This window comes from Bufo gargarizans, chromosome 1 (genome assembly GCF_014858855.1).
Source record: "Bufo gargarizans isolate SCDJY-AF-19 chromosome 1, ASM1485885v1, whole genome shotgun sequence".
Classification (NCBI taxonomy): domain Eukaryota; kingdom Metazoa; phylum Chordata; class Amphibia; order Anura; family Bufonidae; genus Bufo; species Bufo gargarizans.
Window position 1 is genome coordinate 29,753,966 of NC_058080.1, and position 24,368 is coordinate 29,778,333.

Below are 24,368 nucleotides of genomic sequence, written 5' to 3' on the forward strand. Positions count from 1 at the left end.
AATGGACTGTTACAGTGGTGGGTGACGTGAAGCCTGATTCTCTGCTATGACATGAAGACTGATTCTCTGGTGACATGAAGCCAGATTCTGTGTTACGGAACCTCTCTCCTCTGCTTGGGTGCTGGGCCTAAATTTATGACAATGGACTGTTACAGTGGTGGGTGACGTGAAGCCTGATTCTCTGCTATGACATGCAGACTGATTCTCTGCTGACATGAAGCCACATTCTCTGTTAAGGGACCTTTCTCCTCTGCCTGGGTGCTGGGCCTAAATATATGACAATGGACTGTTGCAGTGGTGGATGACGTGAAGCCTGATTCTCTGCTATGATATGAAGACTGATTCTCTGCTGACATGAAGCCAGATTGTCTGTTACGGGACCTCTCTCCTCTGCCTGGGTGCCAGGGCCTAAATTTATGACAATGGACTGTTACAGTGGTGGGTGACGTGAAGCCTGATTCTCTGCTATGACATGCAGACTGATTCTCTGCTGACATGAAGCCAGATTCTCTGTTACGGGACCTCTCTCCTCTGCCTGGGTGCTGGGCCTAAATATATGACAATGGACTGTTGCAATGGTGGCTGACGTGAAGCCTGATTCTCTGCTATGACATGCAGACTGATTCTCTGCTAACATGAAGCCAGATTCTCTGTTACGGGACCTCTCTCCTCTGCCTGGGTGCTGGGCCTAAATATATGACAATGGACTGTTGCAATGGTGGCTGACGTGAAGCCTGATTCTCTGCTATGACATGCAGACTGATTCTCTGCTGACATGAAGCCAGATTGTCTGTTACGGGACCTCTCTCCTCTGCCTGGGTGCTGGGCCTAAATTTATGACAATGGACTGTTACAGTGGTGGGTGATGTGAAGACTGATTCTCTGCTATGACATGAAGACTGATTCTCTGCTGACATGAAGCCAGATTCTCTGTTAAGGGACCTCTCTCCTCTGCCTGGGTGCTGGGCCTAAATATATGACAATGGACTGTTGCAGTGGTGGATGACGTGAAGCCTGATTCTCTGCTATGATATGAAGACTGATTCTCTGCTGACATGAAGCCAGATTGTCTGTTACGGGACCTCTCTCCTCTGCCTGGGTGCCAGGGCCTAAATTTATGACAATGGACTGTTTCAGTGGTGGGTGACGTGAAGCCTGATTCTCTGCTATGACATGAAGACTGATTCTCTGGTGACATGAAGCCAGATTCTGTGTTACGGAACCTCTCTCCTCTGCCTGGGTGCCTGGGCCTAAATTTATGACAATGGACTGTTGCAGTGGTGGCTGACGTGAAGCCTGATTCTCTGCTATGACATGCAGACTGATTCTCTGCTGACATGAAGCCAGATTCTGTGTTACGGAACCTCTCTCCTCTGCCTGGGTGCTGGGCCTAAATTTATGACAATGGACTGTTACAGTGGTGGGTGACGTGAAGCCTGATTCTCTGCTATGACATGAAGACTGATTCTCTGGTGACATGAAGCCAGATTCTGTGTTACGGAACCTCTCTCCTCTGCCTGGGTGCCTGGGCCTAAATTTATGACAATGGACTGTTGCAGTGGTGGCTGACGTGAAGCCTCATTCTCTGCTATGACATGCAGACTGATTCTCTGCTGACATGAAGCCAGATTCTGTGTTACGGGACCTCTCTCCTCTGCCTGGGTGCTGGGCCTAAATATATGACAATGGACTGTTGCAGTGGTGGCTGACGTGAAGCCTGATTCTCTGCTATGACATGCAGACTAATTCTCTGCTGACATGAAGCCAGATCCTCTGTTACGGGACCTCTCTCCTCTGCCTGTGTGCTTGGCCTAAATATATGCCAATGGACTGTTCCAATGTTGGGTGACGTGAAGCCTGATTCTCTGCTATGACATGCAGACTGATTCTCTGCTGACATGAAGCCAGATTGTCTGTTACGGGACCTCTCTCCTCTGCCTGGGTGCTGGGCCTAAATTTATGAAAATGGACTGTTACAGTGGTGGGTGACATGAAGCCTGATTCTCTGCTATGGGACCTCTCTCCAATTGATTTTGGTTAATTTTTATTTATTTAATTTTTATTTTAATTCATTTCCCTATCCACATTTGTTTGCAGGGGATTTACCTACATGTTGCTGCCTTTTGCAGCCCTCTAGCCCTTTACTGGGCTGTTTTACAGCCTTTTTAGTGCCGGGTTCGGGTCCCCATTGACATTTAATGGGGTTCGGGTTCGGGAAGAAGTTCGGATCGGGTTCGGATCCCGAACCCGAACATTTTTGGGAAGTTCGGCCGATCTTCTCGAACCCGAACATCCAGGTGTCCGCTCAACTCTAGTTGCTAGGCATGGTCCATCTATCTGTTGCTAGGCATGGTCCGTCTATCTGTTGCTAGGCATGGTCAGTCTATCTGTTGCTAGGCATGGTCCGTCTATCTGTTGCTAGGCATGGCCCGTCTATCTGAGGACGCAGAAGCAGGCTGCATGCAAGGTCAGATTATAGACAGCCAGGGACCGTAAGTAAATGATTAGAGCCAGGTCCTCCCCAGCAGCTGATAACAGTGCCTGGGCTGTGTGCACTTCTCCCCGTCCCTGCGCTTGGCAGACGCTCCCTCACTCAGCAGAGATGGAGGATGCAGAGTTGAACCAGCGCAGAGCAGGGAAGGGAGATCTGCCGTCCGCTCAGTGTATAAATGAAACCAACATGTGGTAAGAGGACCCCTTTGTGCTGCAGGAGATTAACCCTTTAGGGGGAGGACTGTGGTTACTGACACTTTTGGGGGGCTATTGTTACTGGCTAGTGAGGGCAGGCGGGATTAGCCTCAGGGTGAGGGCAGTGGCGGCCATCTTAACTGAATAGTGATATTGCAGTTTTATGCAGACTGGTTGCTAAGGGCTGAATCTTATTAAATATGGGGTAAGTCAGTCTAATAGTAACTGATTCTGGAATATCCTGTTATTAGTAACTATATATATGAAAATTGAAATTAGGGTCTAAGTGTGACAGTTATCCTTTAACTACTATCGAGACATCCTATATAGTCAGTTGGCTGCTGCCTTTGTGTGTCATCAGCTATCCTCACGAAGGCCTGACCTGTAACGGTCCTCTGCACTCACATTCCACTGTCATGACTGTTGAAGCGGGGGGGGGGGGTGTGGGGGCAGGAGCAGCACCAGCTCCATCAGCAGCAACTTCAGTCTGGAGTCTCTAATGAGCACTTTTCTTCACCCGCCTACTGAAAAAAAAACACCCACCAGCAGTTGCAGCAGCTAGACATGGAGCCAAACTTTATTTGTGGCCTCAACTGGCAGAGTTTACCCTGGACAAGCTTTCCTGCCTGGCCAGTAGTGTGGCATCAGAGCGAGTGTTTAGTGCAGCAGGGGGCATAGTTACCTCAAGGAGAATTCACCTTTCCACCCAAAATCTGGAGAGACTGACCTTTGTAAAGATTAATCTGGTGTGGATCAGCCAGGATTTCCACACGCCAGTGCCTGATGCCTCAGACTAGATCATTCTGGGTGCCACACCAAAACTGTGCAAAAAAAGACCTGTTTCTTCTGCTCACCCGCTTCAGCCACTATTGTGATTCTGCCACACCTGCTGCCTTTGTTGCCATGTTCTCCTACTGCCACGCAACACCCTGTGTTGTTACTGCCACTGCTGTTGCCAACCTCCCCATTCTGTGACTGGGCAACTATATTGACTCCTCATGCGGTTGCCACCCTCACCACTTTGTGAAGGGCCACTATATTGACTCCTCATGTGGAGTAATATGGACTAAGATTCCTTATTACAATCACTGTATATTGTAGCATTGCATAGTGTGTGATGAGCACCTGGTGCAGGATGAACAGATTTCTTCTCAATTCTCTCAGGGATTTTTGCCATTTTCATAATTTAATAAAATAATATCCTGAAATAAGAAGCAGAAGTGAATTATTAGAGAAGAGAATCTGGAATTATCCTGGTGACGTTCCTCTGCACCTGGAGCTCTGTGCTGATGGTCTCTATATAGTGCGGCCTGGAGAGCTGAGGATCTGCCGAGCTGTCACTGAAAGCATGAAATCCCATCTGTCTGTGTGCAAGGATCTATCTCTGGTGGATGCAGCAGCTTCTGTCTGTGCTGTTATATTCTGGATCATTGTCCTGTGTGCATCATGCTGTGGAGACAGAAGAGCGGAGCCATCATCATCATCACAATGTCACCTTACAGCCATTGACTCTAACCTCTTTTATTATGAGAGCGGTGACATCATTATCGGAGGACTGTTCTCTGTGCTGTTGCGCAATCCTATAAAACCCAGTTTTAAAGACTGTGAAGAAAGATTTGGAGTTTCCTTGTAAGTACTTTACCCCCCCCCCCATATATCTTCTTATCTCAGTCGTACGTCTATACTGTATGTTCATCTTCTTATCTCAGTGGTACGTCTATACTGTATGTTCATCTTCTTATCTCAGTCGTACGTCTATACTGTATATTCATCTTCTTATCTCAGTCGTACGTCTATACTGTATATTCATCTTCTTATCTCAGTCGTACGTCTATACTGTATATTCATCTTCTTACAGTGTTAGATCTACCAGGAGATATTTCAGAGTGTAGAAAACGGTGATGTCTTTGAGAATTTGGTTGTCTATGTTTGATTCTTGTGGAATGTTGCTGCTGGTGCGGCCGTAAGTCTAACCAGGGCAGAGGGGGTGTATTCCTACTGCTGTACTGCGCTGGACCGGACAAGTATGGTACAGCTCCGGGACACATGGGGGTTTGGTTCTACAGATCTCCAAGCAAACAGCTAATCATCAGTGGTGACTCTAGGAACAATATATAGGGGGGGCACATAAGATACCACAGTCAAAAATAAGGCGGCACTAATAATTTTCACCACTTCATTATACTACTGAAAATAATGAAATAAGTATATATAAAATTACTAAATATGAGAGTATTGCGGTCTGCAGGGATACCTGATGTTTCCTGATTAGGGTTGAGCGAACCCGAACTGTAAAGTTTGGGTTCGTACCGAACTTTATGATTTTTGGGCCCCGGACCCGAACCCGAACATTTCAATAAAAGTTTGGGTTCGGTGTTCGGCGATTTCTCTGCGCTTTTTGAAATGCTCCACAGCAGCCAATCAACAAGCGGTTGACTGTCTGACCTTAGAAGCCATCACAGCCACGCCTACTAATGTCATGGCTGTGATTGGCCAGAGCAGCATGTGACCCGGGCTCTATATAAGCTGGAGACACGTAGCGCCGCCCGTCACTCTGCTGTTACAAGTGTAGGGAGAGGATGCTGCTGCGACTTGTGATTTCAGGGAGAGAATAGGAGAGAATCTAACTCAGCGATCTACAGAGAAATAGTTGTGTGGGTGCAGGGCACTATCGTTTTACCCTGCCCTAAGCTCATTGACCAAAAAATAATAACTTTTATCCGTCTGTTCAGGCTCGGACTGGCCCACAGGGGTACAGGGAAATCCCCCGGTGGGCCCCTCAGCAAGGTGGGCCCCTAGTCCCCCACCCTATGCACACATGGCACATAACACATTAGATTTACTGCACTACATACATAAATTCAATGTACAGCAACTCAACCAGCCTAGGTTTATATAAAAAAAACTGGTTAGATTATTTATTATATTTGAATGTATCTGTACGGTGGGCCCCCAAAATAAATTTTACTGGTGGGTCCTAAACACCCCAGTGTGACACTGCGTCTGTTAGTTAGGTGGGAGGCGGTGGCGGCCATTTTATGCAAGCTCAGTGCACCAGCACTGCATCTGCGCTTTTGTGACATTCTAATCCAAGCTTGAAAAACTGCACTAATAATCTGGTTGTAAAAAAAATCACCCTTTTTTGGCAATATACGACATCTGGTGCATTTGTAGGATTAGTCAGTGTGCAATTTAAGCTATAAATACAGCCTTCATTTTATGGGTTTTTAAAGACACACTTTTTTTGTCCAAAAAACACTATTTTACAGCAAGTATGAAATTCAAGTTTAATATATACAGCTTTCATATTCTGTTAGTAAAAAAATAAATAATATTTGGCAGCTTTTGCTGCAGATGTCATTGTGAGATACACCCTTTACAGGGAGTGCAGAATTATTAGGCAAGTTGTATTTTTGAGGATTATTTTATTATTGAACAACAACCATGTTCTCAATGAACCCAAAAAACTCATTAATATCAAAGCTGAATATTTTTGGAAGTTATTTTTAGTTTGTTTTTAGTTTTAGCTATTTTAGGGGGATATCTGTGTGTGCAGGTGACTATTACTGTGCATAATTATTAGGCAACTTAACAAAAAACAAATATATACCCATTTCAATTATTTATTTTTACCAGTGAAACCAATATAACATCTCAACATTCACAAATATACATTTCTGACATTCAAAAACAAAACAAAAACAAATCAGTGACCAATATAGCCACCTTTCTTTGCAAGGACACTCAAAAGCCTGCCATCCATGGATTCTGTCAGTGTTTTGATCTGTTCACCATCAACATTGCGTGCAGCAGCAACCACAGCCTCCCAGACACTGTTCAGAGAGGTGGACTGCTTTCCCTCCTTGTAAATCTCACATTTGATGATGGACCACAGGTTCTCAATGGGGTACAGATCAGGTGAACAAGGAGGCCATGTCATTAGATTTTCTTCTTTTATACCCTTTCTTGCCAGCCACGCTGTGGAGTACTTGGACGCGTGTGATGGAGCATTGTCCTGCATGAAAATCATGTTTTTCTTGAAGGATGCAGACTTCTTCCTGTACCACTGCTTGAAGAAGGTGTCTTCCAGAAACTGGCAGTAGGACTGGGAGTTGAGCTTGACTCCATCCTCAACCCAAAAAGGCCCCACAAGCCCATCTTTGATGATACCAGCCCAAACCAGTACTCCACCTCCACCTTGCTGGCGTCTGAGTCGGACTGGAGCTCTCTGCCCTTTACCAATCCAGCCACGGGCCCATCCATCTGGCCCATCCAGACTCACTCTCATTTCATCAGTCCATAAAACCTTAGAAAAATCAGTCTTGAGATATTTCTTGGCCCAGTCTTGACGTTTCAGCTTGTGTGTCTTGTTCAGTGGTGGTCGTCTTTCAGCCTTTCTTACCTTGGCCATGTCTCTGAGTATTGCACACCTTGTGCTTTTGGGCACTCCAGTGATGTTGCAGCTCTGAAATATGGCCAAACTGGTGGCAAGTGGCATCTTGGCAGCTGCACGCTTGACTTTTCTCAGTTCATGGGCAGTTATTTTGCGCCTTGGTTTTTCCACACGCTTCTTGCGACCCTGTTGACTATTTTGAATGAAACGCTTGATTGTTCGATGATCACGCTTCAGAAGCTTTGCAATTTTAAGAGTGCTGTATCCCTCTGCAAGATATCTCACTATTTTTGCCTTTTCTGAGCCTGTCAAGTCCTTCTTTTGACCCATTTTGCCAAAGGAAAGGAAGTTGCCTAATAATTATGCACACCTGATGAAGGGTGTTGATGTCATTAGACCACACCCCTTCTCATTACAGAGATGCACATCACCTAATATGCTTAATTGGTAGTAGGCTTTCGAGCCTATACAGCTTGGAGTAAGACAACATGCATAAAGAGGATGATGTGGTCAAAATACTCATTTGCCTAATAATTCTGCACTCCCTGTATATACAGGGGTTATGTTCTTTTATTAATAAAACACCCTTTTTTTTGGAAAAATACACAATTTTTAAGGCCTTGCAGCATCAAGGCGTTTGAAATTCCAGGATTATATACTGCTGTCATATTCAGTTCTTAAACTAACTCCCGTTTGGGCAAAAAAAATAAAAATATTTGGCAGCTTTTGCTGCAGATGTCATTGTGAGATACACCCTTTATCTACAGGGGTTATATTCAGTTATTTGAAATCCAGCCATTTTGTGCACACATCTTTAAAAGTGGTCTATTCTGGATCAGGCCGTGTGAGATACACCCTATATATACAGGGCTTATATTCTTCTATTAATAAAACACCCTTTTTGGTGCAAAATACACAATTTTTGCTCCCTTACATCATCAAGACGTTTGAAATTTTAGCCAGGTATTTGAAATACAGCCATTTTGGACAAACACATTTAATTGAGGCCTAGTCTGGTTCAGGCCGTGTGAGATACACCCTGTACATACTGTCGTTCTATTCTACTATTGATTAAACACCCATTTAGGGCAAGATCCTAAATTCGATAAATATGAGGAGAGCGTCAAACAAGGGACGTGGCCCGGGTCGTGGTGCTGCTGGTGGAGCTCCAAATGCAGGGAGAGGATGCAGTCGATCTGTGCCAGCTACACGCACAAGTGAAACCCCTTCCTCAGGTGCGAGTAGGCGACAGAACCTGCAGCGGTATTTGGTCGGGCCTAAAGTTGAGCGGACACCTGGATGTTCGGGTTCGAGAAGTTCGGCCGAACTTCCCGAAAATGTTCGGGTTCGGGATCCGAACCCGATCCGAACTTCGTCCCGAACCCGAACCCCATTGAAGTCAATGGGGACCCGAACTTTTCGGCACTAAAAAGGCTGTAAAACAGCCCAGGAAAGGGCTAGAGGGCTGCAAAAGGCAGCAACATGTAGGTAAATCCCCTGCAAACAAATGTGGATAGGGAAATGAATTAAAATAAAAAAAATTATAAATAAAAATTAACCAAAATCAATTGGAGAGAGGTCCCATAGCAGAGAATCTGGCTTCACGTCACCCACCACTGGAACAGTCCATTCTCAGATATTTAGGCCCCGGCACCCAAGCAGAGGAGAGAGGTCCCGTAACAGAGAATCTGTCTTCATGTCAGCAGAGAATCAGTCTTCATGTAATAGCAGAGAATCAGGCTTCACGTCAGCCACCACTGCAACAGTCCATTTTCATAAATTTAGGCCAAGCACCCAGGCAGAGGAGAGAGGTTCCGTAACACAGAATCTGGCTTCATGTCAGCAGAGAATCAGTCTTCATATCATAGCAGAGAATCAGGCTTCACGTCACCCACCACTGCAACAGTACATTTTCATAAATTTAGGCCCATCACCCAGGCAGAGGAGAGAGGTCCCGTAACAGAGAATCTGGCTTCATGTCAGCAGAGAATCATTCTGCATGTCATAGCAGAGAATCAGGCTTCACGTCAGCCACCACTGTAACAGTCCATTGTCATAAATTTAGGCCCAGCACCCAGGCAGAGGAGAGAGGTTCCGTAACACAGAATCTGGCTTCATGTCAGCAGAGAATCAGTCTTCATATCATAGCAGAGAATCAGGCTTCACGTCACCCACCACTGCAACAGTACATTTTCATAAATTTAGGCCCAGCACCCAGGCAGAGGAGAGAGGTCCCGTAACAGAGAATCTGGCTTCATGTCAGCAGAGAATCATTCTGCATGTCATAGCAGAGAATCAGGCTTCACGTCAGCCACCAATGCAACAGTCCATTGTCAGATATTTAGGCCCAGCACCCAGGCAGAGGAGAGAGGTCCCGTAACAGAGGATCTGGCTTCATGTCAGCAGAGAATCAGTCTGCATGTCATAGCAGAGAATCAGGCTTCACGTCACCCACCACTGTAACAGTCCATTTCTTATAAATTTAGGCCCAGCACCCAGGCAGAGGAGAGAGATCCCGTAACAGACAATCTGGCTTCATGTCAGCAGAGAATCAGTCTTCATATCATAGCAGAGAATCAGGCTTCCCGTCACCCACCACTGCAACAGTCCATTGTCAGATATTTAGGCCCAGCACCCAGGCAGAGGAGAGAGGTCCCGTAACAGACAATCAGGCTTCACGTCAGCCACCAGTGCAACAGTCCATTGGCATATATTTAGGCTCAGCACCCAGGCAGAGGAGAGAGGTCCCGTAACAGAGAATCTGGCTTCATGTCAGCAGAGAATCATTCTGCATGTCATAGCAGAGAATCAGGCTTCACGTCAGCCACCAATGCAACAGTCCATTGTCAGATATTTAGGCCCAGCACCCAGGCAGAGGAGAGAGGTCCCGTAACAGAGAATCTGGCTTCATGTCAGCAGAGAATCAGTCTGCATGTCATAGCAGAGAATCAGGCTTCACGTCACCCACCACTGTAACAGTCCATTTCTTATAAATTTAGGCCCAGCACCCAGGCAGAGGAGAGAGATCCCGTAACAGACAATCTGGCTTCATGTCAGCAGAGAATCAGTCTTCATATCATAGCAGAGAATCAGGCTTCACGTCACCCACCACTGCAACAGTCCATTGTCAGATATTTAGGCCCAGCACCCAGGCAGAGGAGAGAGGTCCCGTAACACAAAATCTGGCTTCATGTCAGCAGAGAATCAGTCTTCATATCATAGCAGAGAATCAGGCTTCACGTCACCCACCACTGCAACAGTCCATTGTCAGATATTTAGGCCCAGCACCCAGGCAGAGGAGAGAGGTCCCGTAACAGAGAATCTGGCTTCATGTCAGTGTAAGAGGCAGCCCTGATCATCCAGCAACATTTCCAACACATATATATATAGCAGACTGTCATGTTTCCCTCCAGCCACCAGAGGCCACTGTGGCTGAGTAGGACAGTGAGAGGAGTTGTTTCCAGAGGACAAGGAGTTAAGTGTTTTTCCCGGGCTGAGCAGAGAGCCTGGGCTGAAGGTGGCTGAGTACACAGGAAGAAGGACGCTTTGCACTGAGAGGGAGATCCACAGGGAAGATTAGAGCGATTTCTCCCTGCCTGCTGTGACACAGTATCTGTGTGCTGTCTGCTGTAGTGTGAGGCACTTACCAGAGGAACTGTGAGTGAATTCCAGGCCCTGCCTGATTACACGTCCAGAGCTGCTGATTATCTCTAACCAGAGTTACAGAGACTACAAAGAGAGGCCAGAGCTGAGCCACGCTGAAGCAAGCAAGCAAGCAACCAGATCGGGACCCAGACTGTATCTGCCTGCATGTGCCGGACACCGAACTGTGAGTGCACTGATGCTAACCTGAGCTAGGACATAGTGGAATAGGATTTAGTTTAGTGCACCATAGAGGTGCACCCCGGGTAGCGGGGACAGATAGGACTACCTAGAAGAGAGTAGCCTGCTATTGTCTGTACTTGTGTTTGTGATTCATTTGTGTTCTTTATGCAAATTTCCATTATCTTTATTGTGAATTCTCAAGCTGTTCATATTGTAAATCTGCTTCTCCGGCAGTTAGAGTTCTCTTTTAATAAAGCCGGTTTCTACTTCAGCCTCCTTGTCTGCTGCACTGTACTTGAGTCCTGCTCTACGGTTCTCTTCCTCTGCTGACCGTTACAAGTGGCGCTGCGAGCAGGGTACAGTCACAGAGATGGAGGCGGCTGAAGGCAATGTGCATGATGTTAATGTGAGTACCTCAGGCAATGGTGGAACCCTTGCAAGGGCCCTTCCTATTGGCACGTTGTTCAACTTGCTACCCAAATTTGATGGCCAGAACATGACACTGTCAGACTGGGTGACAAGGTTACAGAGTGCTGTTAGGATTTACAATGTCAGCCCAGAACTACAAGTAGAAATTGCTTTGGCCGCTCTCGAGGGTGAGGCCCGAAGAAATGTTCTCCTACAACCAGAAGCCACGCGCAATACATTGCAAGAGATGGTGAGATTCCTGGAAGAAATATATGGGGAAACAGCCAGTGCAGGGCACCTCCGGGCGAAGTTTTTTTACCGGATTCAACGGGAAGACGAAGGTGTCTCTCAGTACGCTACAGCCCTACAGGAAGTGTTGGCCGAGGTACAAAAAAAAGAGGCAGATGGGGTTACTGGCATGGGACCCATAGACCGGATACTGCGGGAACAATTTATTCTGGGGCTCTACAGCAATCCCCTGAAACAGGCTCTGCGGGAACGAGTCAGAGTAGACCCTACCCTAACCTTTCGACAAATTTTGGCAGAGGCCGTGACGCGAAACAAAGAAGACGGCTATGCTTCTGGAGTAATACGGACCCAGACCGTTACACCCCCCGGGGTTACAAGAAATGAGGAAGCCCTAGTCAGAGTGGTACAAGACTTGCAGAGCTCCCTGAGTGCCATGCACGAAAAGTTGACACACCTGGAGAAACGGATAGAGTCGCGCCATACTACTGAGGCTGCCTATCCAGCCCGACAACAAACCTATCAGGCGACTCCGTGGGTTCCTACACCCGAATGCCCTTATGCTAGTTTACCATACCATCAAGCCCCTCATTACCCTTCAGTGGGGCCATCCAGCCAAGCTCTGAGGGCACCTCCCACTCGCAGGCTAAAAGTGGGCCGTCAAGGGGCACAGTGTTGGCGGTGTGGAGATCTAGGACATTTCGCCAGAGAGTGTCGGAATAATCCAGCTGGACGCCAAGAGCCGCCGTTAAACTACCGACCCCTGCAGTAGTGGGGCGTACTGCAGGGGAGGTGGAGAGCCAAGTTACCCAGCAAAGCTCCGAACACCTGGTCGCAGGGTGCCCCACTATACGAGCTGAGTTCGAAGGTGTTCCTGTCGACTGCTTAGTGGATACTGGGTCTCAGGTGACAACTATGCCCGAGTCATTCTTCTACCGTTACTTTCAAGCGCTGGCCAAGCCAGAACGAGAGACACTGGTCCGGGTTACAGCAGCTAACCAACAACAGATTCCTGTCACAGGGGTCGTGTGGATGAATGTACGGCTGTGTGGACAGGAAGTGGGGCGGAAAGGTATCTTGTTGGTCCCCGAAACGTTCAAAGAAGATGTGCCGGTGATAATGGGCATGAATATCCTGCGAGAATTGGATCAGATCATGTTCACCAAACGGGGGCCGGGTTACTGGAAACAAGCCACCCCGCACAAACCTACCCAGAAAGCATTTCAACGGCTAATCCGTTTTTGTGGAACACAGAAAAGTGTACCAGCACACCAGGCGGTGGGAACGATCCGAGCGCCAGGAAAGGCTACCTTCACCCTTCCCCCTGGTCGGGAGACCGTGCTGACGTTACCCGTGGGAACTTTCCGTAATCTTGAAGGCATGGAGGTGTTCGTTGAACCAACAGGCCTAGGAGAGCTGGGTCAGGACGTCCTGGTGGCCCGGACACTGGGAGTGGTCCAGAATGGACGAGTACCCATAAGAGCTGTGAATGTGGGATATCTAGAAGTTCCCTTGACGCCAGGGGTGGAACTGGCTCGTGTGTACCTACATCAGGGAGAAATCCTGAGTCAGAGAGAAGTGACTCTAGCTCCGGTAGGTGATGCTGGTTGGACCCTGGCAGTTACTGCCAGTGCAGAAGAGGCGCCGACCCCAGAATGGAATGGGGGAACCATCTTGGATCAAATGGAGATAGATGTTAAGGCTCTCAGTTTAGACCAACAGCGAGCAGTTGAAACCATGCTGTGGGAGAATCAGGCTGCGTTTGCCCGCCACGCCGATGACTTTGGCTGCACGAATGCTATCACACATGAGATACCGACGGGGGACACTCCACCAATTCGGGAGAGATATCGACAGATTCCGCCCAAGTTGTACCAGGAAGTGAAGACGCTATTGAAACAGATGATAGATTCCGGAGTGGTGCGGGGAAGCCAGAGCCCTTGGGCAGCCCCAGTGGTGCTTGTCAAGAAGAAGGACGGCACTATTCGATTTTGTGTGGATTACCGGCGGTTGAATGCTTGCACTGCGCGAGACTCATATCCTCTGCCACGCATCGAGGAGTCTCTGACGGCTCTAGGACGAGCCAAATACTTCTCCACCCTGGATCTAGCAAGTGGGTACTGGCAAGTACCAGTGGCTGAGCAGGACAAGGCAAAGACAGCATTCATACTCCCCATGGGGTTATTTGAATTCAACAGGATGCCATTCGGACTGACTAATGCCCCTGGAACCTTCCAGCGGCTGATGGAGAGATGCCTGGGAGACCTGAATTTTGAAGCCACTCTGATATACCTAGACGATATCATCGTATACTCTGCTACTTTTCAAGAACACTTGAATCGGCTAGGGCAGGTACTCGAGCGACTGCGATCCCATGGCCTGAAGGTAAAGCCAAAGAAGTGTCATCTCTTCAAGAGGGAGATCGAGTACCTGGGCCATAGGGTGTCCCAAGACGGAGTGCTACCGTCCCAAGACAAAGTGGCTGCAATACGACAATGGCTAGTGCCGAGAACACTGCGTGAGTTGAAGGCCTTCCTGGGACTGACAGGGTACTACCGGCGGTTCATCAAAGACTACGCAAAAATAGCGGGCCCTCTGAATGAGTTGTTGAGAGGAACGGCTGGGCAACCCAAGGGCCAAAGTATCCCCTGGGGACAGAAACAGGAAGAGGCCTTCCAGGCCCTGAAAGAAGCCCTCACATCGGCCCCCATCTTGGCTTATGCCGATTTTGATAAACCATTCATCTTAGCTACTGATGGCAGCCTCTACGGACTTGGGGCAGTCCTGTCACAGGTACAGGATGGACATGAGAGAGTGATCGCTTATGCCAGTAGATCCTTGCGAGATACGGAGCGAAACCCCCATAACTACAGTTCCTTCCGGCTGGAACTCCTTGCCCTGGTGTGGGCTATGACAGAGAAATTTGCAGGATATCTGACAGGAGCTAAGATCTTCGTACGGACGGATAACAATCCCCTGGCCCATCTGGGTACGGCCAAGTTGGGAGCCCTGGAGCAACGCTGGGCGGCTCGCCTCGCAAAGTATGACTTCTCAATTCGCTACCGCTCCGCTACAGAGAACACTAATGCTGATGGTCTCTCGAGGGTTACTTTTGAAACTCCAGTAGGGGATATGGATGAACAAAAGGAAGAAGATGAAACTCCTGACTTCCGCAAGTTCGCTCCCCCAACAGTCGCGGCCCAGACAAGTGGGGAGGCCCGTAAGCTACCCAAAGCATTGGGGAGAACTAATGAAGAATGGGGCAGATTGCAAGATGAAGACATTGGACTGCAGCAAATGAAAAGCTGGGTAACCCAGTGCAGGAAACCCAACAAAGAAGAAAGGACTGATCTGGATGCCGAGATGAAGTCCGTTCTACATCAATGGGACAGACTGGAAGTGCATGGAGCTGTTTTGTTCCGCAAGTGGCAACAGCCTGCCGACCTAGAGGCGAGGTGGCAGGTAGTGATACCCAGAAGAATGGCACGGGAGATAGCCAAAGAGGCTCATGAGTTTGGAGCTCACTTCGGGCCAGTCAAGACATACCAGTGGCTGCAGCGTTATGTGTATTGTCCGCGACTGGAGGCCACAGTTGAAGAAGTTTGCCGACAGTGTCGAGTGTGTGAACTCACGAAGAGTACAGAACAGAGAGCACCCCTACAGTCCATCCAGACCACAGAACCGCTGGAAGTGTTGATGATAGACTATCTTCTTGTGGGACAATCGTCAAGAGGTCCACAGTATTGCCTGGTCATGATCGACCAGTTCTCCAAGTTTGCAGTAGTCACCCCAACTCGGGACCAGACGGCCGAGTCCGCTGCACGAGCCATTTGTCAAGACTTCATTCGGGTCTATGGGTGTCCAAAGCGGATCCATTCAGATCAAGGGGCGTGCTTTCAAGGAAAAGTGATGGAAGAGCTACATCGACTGTACGGCATTGAAAAATCTAGGACAACTCCTTATCATCCCCAAGGAAACGGAGCCTGTGAGCGCTTTAACCGCACATTGCTGCAAATGCTGAGGACGCTAGAGGAAGACAAGAGGGCACACTGGCCTGACTACCTGCCAGAATTAGTCTGGGCTTACAATAATCGTGTCCACACCACCACCGGTTACACCCCATACATGTTACTGTTCGGTAGGGCTGGTCGAGAGATCGTGGAATTAAACCTAGAACAGCCAGAAGACCTAATAGAGCGATCAACCACCTCATGGGTGAAAGAACACCGTCGGCGTCTCCAGACCATTCGCCGGTTGGCAGGTCAGCGGTTACAGGAGAGAGCTCATACAGACCGTCCTCCAGTTCAGGAGGTTCCATTGCAGCCTGGGGATCGGGTACTGGTACGAGAGAAACGTCCCAGAGGCAAGTTGAGTGAGCGTTGGGAAGTACAGCCGTATAAAGTGATCAAGAGAGTGTACCCTAATGGTCCGGTCTACGAAGTGCAGGTTGAGAATGAGGAATTCGCTTCACGGACTCTACATAGGAATATGTTACGGCCATGCCGGTCCAAAGATCCCGCACCTGTTCAGAGGACACCTCCTCCTGCCCCATACTCAGAACTTGTTATCTCTGATGGAGATTATGGTGAAGACTGGTGGACTGCTCCCAACACTGAAGAAGCCTCCCAGGTTACAGGTGATGAAGGCACTGTCACAGAACCATTGCCAGCCCGTAATGGAGAGGGGCCCTCGGACACACCCGAACCTCCTATTGTGGTGGATGAATCCAGACTGGCAGTTCCTAGTGGAGAGAGTCAGGTCGTAACAGATAGCCAGGACCTCCGGAGATCCAGTAGGCTTACTGCAGGGGTTCCACCAAACAGGTACGCTGCTGATGAGTTCATTTGGTCCACCTGTATGTATTGTGGACAATGTTGTACTGCTGTATAAAAAGTTACATTAACCATTATTTCTATGGACTATATAGCAAGGCCGAGGACGGCCACCTTTAAGTGGGGAGGCATGTAAGAGGCAGCCCTGATCATCCAGCAACATTTCCAACACATATATATATAGCAGACTGTCATGTTTCCCTCCAGCCACCAGAGGCCACTGTGGCTGAGTAGGACAGTGAGAGGAGTTGTTTCCAGAGGACAAGGAGTTAAGTGTTTTTCCCGGGCTGAGCAGAGAGCCTGGGCTGAAGGTGGCTGAGTACACAGGAAGAAGGACGCTTTGCACTGAGAGGGAGATCCACAGGGAAGATTAGAGCGATTTCTCCCTGCCTGCTGTGACACAGTATCTGTGTGCTGTCTGCTGTAGTGTGAGGCACTTACCAGAGGAACTGTGAGTGAATTCCAGGCCCTGCCTGATTACACGTCCAGAGCTGCTGATTATCTCTAACCAGAGTTACAGAGACTACAAAGAGAGGCCAGAGCTGAGCCACGCTGAAGCAAGCAAGCAAGCAACCAGATCGGGACCCAGACTGTATCTGCCTGCATGTGCCGGACACCGAACTGTGAGTGCACTGATGCTAACCTGAGCTAGGACATAGTGGAATAGGATTTAGTTTAGTGCACCATAGAGGGGCACCCCGGGTAGTGGGGACAGATAGGACTACCTAGAAGAGAGTAGCCTGCTATTGTCTGTACTTGTGTTTGTGATTCATTTGTGTTCTTTATGCAAATTTCCATTATCTTTATTGTGAATTCTCAAGCTGTTCATATTGTAAATCTGCTTCTCCGGCAGTTAGAGTTCTCTTTTAATAAAGCCGGTTTCTACTTCAGCCTCCTTGTCTGCTGCACTGTACTTGAGTCCTGCTCTACGGTCTCTTCCTCTGCTGACCGTTACATCAGCAGAGAATCAGTCTTCATGTCATAGCAGAGAATCAGGCTTCACGTCACCCACCACTGCAACAGTCCATTGTCAGATATTTAGGCCCAGCACCCAGGCAGAGGAGAGAGGTCCCGTAACAGACAATCTGGCTTCATGTCAGCAGAGAATCAGTCTTCATATCATAGCAGAGAATTAGGCTTCACGTCACCCACCACTGCAACAGTCCATTTTCATAAATTTAGGCCCAGCACCCAGGCAGAGGAGAGAGGTCCCGTAACAGAGAATCTGGCTTCATGTCAGCAGAAAATCAGTCTTCATGTCATAGCAGAGAATCAGGCTTCACGTCACCCACCACTGTAACAGTCCATTTTCATAAATTTAGGCCCAGCACCCAGGCAGAGGAGAGAGGTCCCGTAACAGACAATCTGGCTTCATGTCAGCAGAGAATCAGTCTTCATGTCATAGCAGAGAATCAGGCTTCACATCACCCACCACTGTAACAGTCCATTTTCATAAATTTAGGCCCAGCACCCAGGCAGAGGAGAGAGGTCCCGTAACAGACAATCTGGCTTCATGTCGGCAGAGAATCAGTCTGCATGTCCTAGCAGAGAATCAGGCTTCACGTCAGCCACCACTGCAACAGTCCATTGTCATATATTTAGGCCCAGCACCCAGGCAGAGGAGAGAGGTCCCGTAACAGACAATCTGGCTTCATGTCAGCAGAGAATCAGTCTTCATGTCATAGCAGAGAATCAGGCTTCACGTCACCCACCACTGTAACAGTCCATTTTCATAAATTTAGGCCCAGCCCCCAGGCAGAGGAGGGAGGTCCCGTAACAGACAATCTGGCTTCATGTCGGCAGAGAATCAGTCTGCATGTCATAGCAGAAAATCAGGCTTCACGTCAGCCACCACTGCAACAGTCCATTGTCAGATATTTAGGCCCAGCACCCAGGCAGAGGAGAGAGGTCCCGTGACAGAGGATCTGGCTTCATGTCAGCAGAGAATTAGTCTGCATGTCATAGCAGAGAATCAGGCTTCACGTCAGCCACCACTGCAACAGTCCATTGGCATATATTTAGGCCCAGCACCCAGGCAGAGGAGAGAGGTCCCGTAACAGAGAATCTGGCTTCATGTTAGCAGAGAATCAGTCTGCATGTCATAGCAGAGAATCAGGCTTCACGTCACCCAACATTGGAACAGTCCATTGGCATATATTTAGGCCCCGGCACCCAGACAGAGGAGAGGTTCATTCAAATTTGGGTAGCCTCGCAATATAATGGTAAAATGAAAATAAAAATAGGATTGAATGAGGAAGTGCCCTGGAGTACAATAATATATGGTTAAGGGGAGGTAGTTAATGTCTAATCTGCACAAGGGATGGACAGGTCCTGTGGGATCCAGGCCTGGTTCATTTTTATGAACGTCAGCTTGTCCACATTGGCTGTAGACAGGCGGCTGCGTTTGTCTGTAATGACGCCCCCTGCCGTGCTGAATACACGTTCAGACAAAACGCTGGCCGCCGGGCAGGCCAGCACCTCCAAGGCATAAAAGGCTAGCTCTGGCCACGTGGACAATTTAGAGACCCAGAAGTTGAATGGGGCCGAACCATCAGTCAGTACGTGGAGGGGTGTGCACACGTACTGTTCCACCATGTTAGTGAAATGTTGCCTCCTGCTAACACGTTGCGTATCAGGTGGTGGTGCAGTTAGCTGTGGCGTGTTGACAAAACTTTTCCACATCTCTGCCATGCTAACCCTGCCCTCAGAGGAGCTGGCCGTGACACAGCTGCCTTGGCGACCTCTTGCTCCTCCTCTGCCTTGGCCTTCCACCTGTTCCCCTGTGACATTTGGGAATGCTCTAAGTAGCGCGTCTACCAACGTGCGCTTGTACTCGCGCATCTTCCTATCACGCTCCAGTGCAAGAAGTAAGGTGGGCACATTGTCTTTGTACCGTGGATCCAGCAGGGTGGCAACCCAGTAGTCCGCACACGTTAAAATGTGAGCAACTCTGCTGTCATTGCGCAGGCACTGCAGCATGTAGTCGCTCATGTGTGCCAGGCTGCCCAGGGGTAAGGACAAGCTGTCCTCTATGGGAGGCGTATCGTCATCGTCCTGCCTTTCCCCCCAGCCACGCACCAGTGATGGGCCCGAGCTGCGCTGGGTGCCACCCTGCTGTGACCATGCTTCATCCTCATCCTCCTCCACCTTCTCCTCATCCTCGTCCTCCAGTAGTGGGCCCTGGCTGGCCACATTTGTACCTGGCCTCTGCTGTTGCAAAAAACCTCCCTCTGAGTCACTTCGAAGAGACTGGCCTGAAAGTGCTAAAAATTACCCCTCTTCCTCCTCCTCCTCCTCCTCCTGGGCCACCTCCACTTCCATCATCGCCCTAAGTGTTTTCTCAAGGAGACATAGAAGTGGTATTGTAACGCTGATAACGGCGTCATCGCCACTGGCCATGTTGGTGGAGTACTCGAAACAGCGCAACAGGGCACACAGGTCTCGCATGAAGGCCCAGTCATTGGTGGTGAAGTGGTGCTGTTCCGCAGTGCGACTGACCCGTGCGTGCTGCAGCTGAAACTTCACTATGGCCTGCTGCTGCTCGCACAGTCTGTCCAGCATGTGCAAGGTGGAGTTCCACCTGGTGGGCACATCGCATATGAGGCGGTGAGCGGGAAGGCCGAAGTTACGCTGTAGCGCAAACAGGCGAGCAGCGGCAGGATGTGAACGCCGGAAGCGCGCACAGACGGCCCGCACTTTATGCAGCAGCTCTGACATGTCGGGGTAGTTGTGAATGAACTTCTGCACCACCAAATTCAGCACATGCGCCAAGCAAGGGATGTGCGTCAAACCGGCTAGTCCCAGAGCTGCAACGAGATTTCGCCCATTATCACACACCACCAGGCCGGGCTTGAGGCTCACCGGCAGCAACCACTCGTCGGTCTGTTGTTCTATACCCTGCCACAACTCCTGTGCGGTGTGGGGCCTGTCCCCCAAACATATGAGTTTCAGAATGGCCTGCTGACGTTTACCCCGGGCTGTGCTGAAGTTGGTGGTGAAGGTGTGTGGCTGACTGGATGAGCAGGTGGAAGAAGAGGAGGAGGAAGCCGAGTAGGAGGAGGTGGCAACAGGAGGCAAAGAATGTTGCTCTGTGATCCTTGGCGGCGGAAGGACGTGCGCCAAACAGCTCTCCGCCTGGGGCCCAGCTGCTACTACATTTACCCAGTGTGCAGTTAGGGAGATATAGTGTCCCTGGCCGTGCTTACTGGTCCACGTATCTGTGGTTAGGTGGACCTTGCCACAGATGGCGTTGCGCAGTGCACACTTGATTTTATCGGATACTTGGTTGTGCAGGGAAGGCACGGCTCTCTTGGAGAAGTAGTGCCGGCTGGGAACAACATACTGTGGGACAGCAAGCGACATGAGCTGTTTGAAGCTGTCTGTGTCCACCAGTCTAAATGACAGCATTTCATAGGCCAGTAGTTTAGAAATGCTGGCATTCAGGGCCAGGGATCGAGGGTGGCTAGGTGGGAATTTACGCTTTCTCTCAAATGTTTGTGAGATGGAGAGCTGAACGCTGGCATGTGACATGGTTGAGATGCTTGGTGACGGAGGTGGTGGTGGTGTTGGTGGTACATCCCCTGTTTGCTGGGCGGCAGGTGACAACGTTCCTCCAGAGGCGGAGGAAGAGGCCGAGGCGGCAGCAGCAGAAGAGGCCGAGGCAGCAGCAGCAGAAGAGGTAGCAGGGGGAGCCTGAGTGACTTCCTTGGTTTTAAGGTGTTTACTCCACTGCAGTTCATGCTTTGCATGCAGGTGCCTGGTCATGCAGGTTGTGCTAAGGTTCAGAACGTTAATGCCTCGCTTCAGGCTCTGATGGCACAGCGTGCAAACCACTTGGGTCTTGTCGTCAGCACATTGTTTGAAGAAGTGCCATGCCAGGGAACTCCTTGAAGCTGCCTTTGGGGTGCTCGGTCCCAGATGGCGGCGGTCAGTAGCAGGCGGAGTCTCTTGGCGGCGGGTGTTCTGCTTTTGCCCACTGCTCCCTCTTTTGCTACGCTGTTGGCTCGGTCTCACCACTGCCTCTTCCTCCGAACTGTGAAAGTCAGTGGCACGACCTTCATTCCATGTGGGGTCTAGGACCTCATCGTCCCCTGCATCGTCTTCCACCCAGTCTTGATCCCTGACCTCCTGTTCAGTCTGCACACTGCAGAAAGACGCAGCAGTTGGCACCTGTGTTTCGTCATCATCAGAGACATGCTGAGGTGGTATTCCCATGTCCTCATCATCAGGAAACATAAGTGGTTGTGCGTCAGTGCATTCTATGTCTTTCACCGCTGGGGAAGGGCTAGGTGGATGCCCTTGGGAAACCCTGCCAGCGGAGTCTTCAAACAGCATAAGAGACTGCTGCATAACTTGAGGCTGAGACAGTTTCCCTGGTATGCATGGGGGTGATGTGACAGACTGATGGGGTTGGTTTTCAGGCGCCATCTGTGCGCTTTCTGCAGAAGACTGGGTGGGAGATAATGTGAACGTGCTGGATCCACTGTCGGCCACTCAATTGACTATTGCCTGTACCTGCTCAGGCCTTACCATCCTTAGAACGGCATTGGGCCCCACCATATATCGCTGTAAATTCTGGCGGCTACTGGGACCTGAGGTAGTTGGTACACTAGGACGTGTGGATGTGGCAGAACGGCCACGTCCTCTCCCAGCACCAGAGGGTCCACTAACACCACCACGACCATGTCCACGTCCGTGTCCCTTACTATATGTTTTCCTCATTGTTATCGTTCACCACAACAACAAAAATATTATTTGGCCCAATGTATTGTATTCAAATTCAGCTGAATATAAATTTGAGGCCTAGTATTTAGGCGCTGGGTGACAGGTATGGATTTACTGACAGAATTAGACTTGGAAATGCACAGTAGCGTGTGTGTGAAGTTATTCAGAATGACCCTATGTGCACCTTGAATATTATTTACCCTTTTAGGGATAGATTTAAAGTATGCCTGATACAGCAGAAAACACTAAATTAGGAAATTGCTAAATTGGGAATTGTATTTCAACCCAGAACAAAAACTGTGCTTGGACGGACACTAAATAACTTGCCCAGCCAGAACAGTACAGCGGTAACAACAGATTTAGCTGAATATAAACTTGAGGCCTAGTATTTAGGCGCTGGGTGACAGGTATACGTTTACTGTCAGAATTAGACTGGGATATGGCCAAAAAATAACCACACTATTGCTGGTTAAATGCACTTGGTGTGACAGCTTGACCAACCACACTACTGAGGGTTAAATGCACTTGGTGACGGGCGCAGCTTGCCCCTGATGTGGTATATGGCCAAAAAATGAACAGACTATTGCTGGTTAAATGCACTTGGTGTGACAGCTTCACCCTGATGTAGGATTTAGCCAAAAAACAACCACACCATTGAGGGTTAAATGCACTTGGTCGCAGCTTGTGCTGGCGCACCACAAGACACAAAATGGCCGCCGATCACCCCAGAATAAAGTGACTGACAAACGGTCTGGGCAGCCTAAAAACAGTGAGCAATTGAGTATCAGCAGCTCAATGATCCACAGCTGCAGATCGATCACTGGATGGAGTCTTTTGGAGGAGTTAATCTGCCTAATCTCGCCCTACTGTCGCAGCCGCAACCTCTCCCTATGTTGATCAGAGCAGAGTGACGTGCGGCGCTACGTGACTCCAACTTAAATAGAGGCTGGGTCACATGGTGCTCTGGCCAATCACAGCCATGCCAATAGTAGGCATGGCTGTGACGGCCTCTTGGGGCAAGTAGTATGACACTTGTTGATTGGCTGCTTTGCAGCCTTTCAAAAAGCGCCAAGAAAGCGACGAACACCGAACCCGAACCCGGACTTTTACGAAAATGTCCGGGTTCGGGTCCGTGTCACGGACACCCCAAAATTCGGTACGAACCCGAACTATACAGTTCGGGTTCGCTCATCCCTAGTCGGGCCTAATGCGGCTCTACGAATGGTGATGCCTGAACAAGTACAAGTAGATTGGGTTGCTGACAGTGGCTCAAGTTCCTTCACATTGTCTCCCACCCAGTCTCCTGCTGAAAGACCACAGTTGGCACCTGCAGCGGATGTCCATCAGTCTTTCACCTCACCCCCTTTGCAAATCAGCCAAGCAGTCTGAGCCCCAAGTCATGCAGCAGTCTCTTCTGCTTTTTGATTACTCTATTAGCAGGGTTTCCCAGGGCCATCCACCTAGCCCTGCCCCAGAAGTGGAAGAGATTGAGTGCACCCATGCGCAACCACTTATGTTTCAAGATGAGTACATGGGAGGACCATCACAGCACGTCTAGGATGATGACGAAACACAGGTGCCAACTGCTGGCGCTTTCGATAGTGTGCAGACCGACAAGGAGGGCAGGGGTAAAGACTGGGTGGAAGATGATGTGGAGGATGATGAGATCCTCGACCCCACATGGAGTCAAGGTCATGCGAGTGACCTATGTAGTTCAGAGGAAGAGGCGGTGGTCGCACAGAGCCACCAGCACAGCAGAAGAGGGAGCAGGGTGCAAAAGCGGAGCGGCCATCCCCTAGACAGTACGCCTGCTACTGCCCACCGCAGCAAGGGACCGAGCACACCAAAGCCAGCTCCAAGGAGTTACCTGGCGTGGCAGTTCTTCAGACAATGTGCTGACGACAAGACATGAGTGGTTTGCACGCTGTGCAATCAGAGCCTGAAGCGAGGCATAAACGTTCTCAACCTGAGCACAACCTACATGACCAGGCATTTAAGTGCAAAGCACGAGCTGCAGTGGAGTAGACACCTCAAAAACCAAGAAAGGTCTCTGGCTCCTCCTGCTTCCTCTTGTGCTGCAGTCTCAGCCTCTTCATCCCCCTCTGGAGTGACAGTGCCACCTGCCACCCCGCAAGCAGAGGATCTGCCAGCAACACCACCACCTGCGTCACCAACCATCTCCACAATGTTCCACGGAAGCGTTCAGCTCTCCATATCCCATCTCCCGCGATCACTAGCCCTAAATGCCAGAA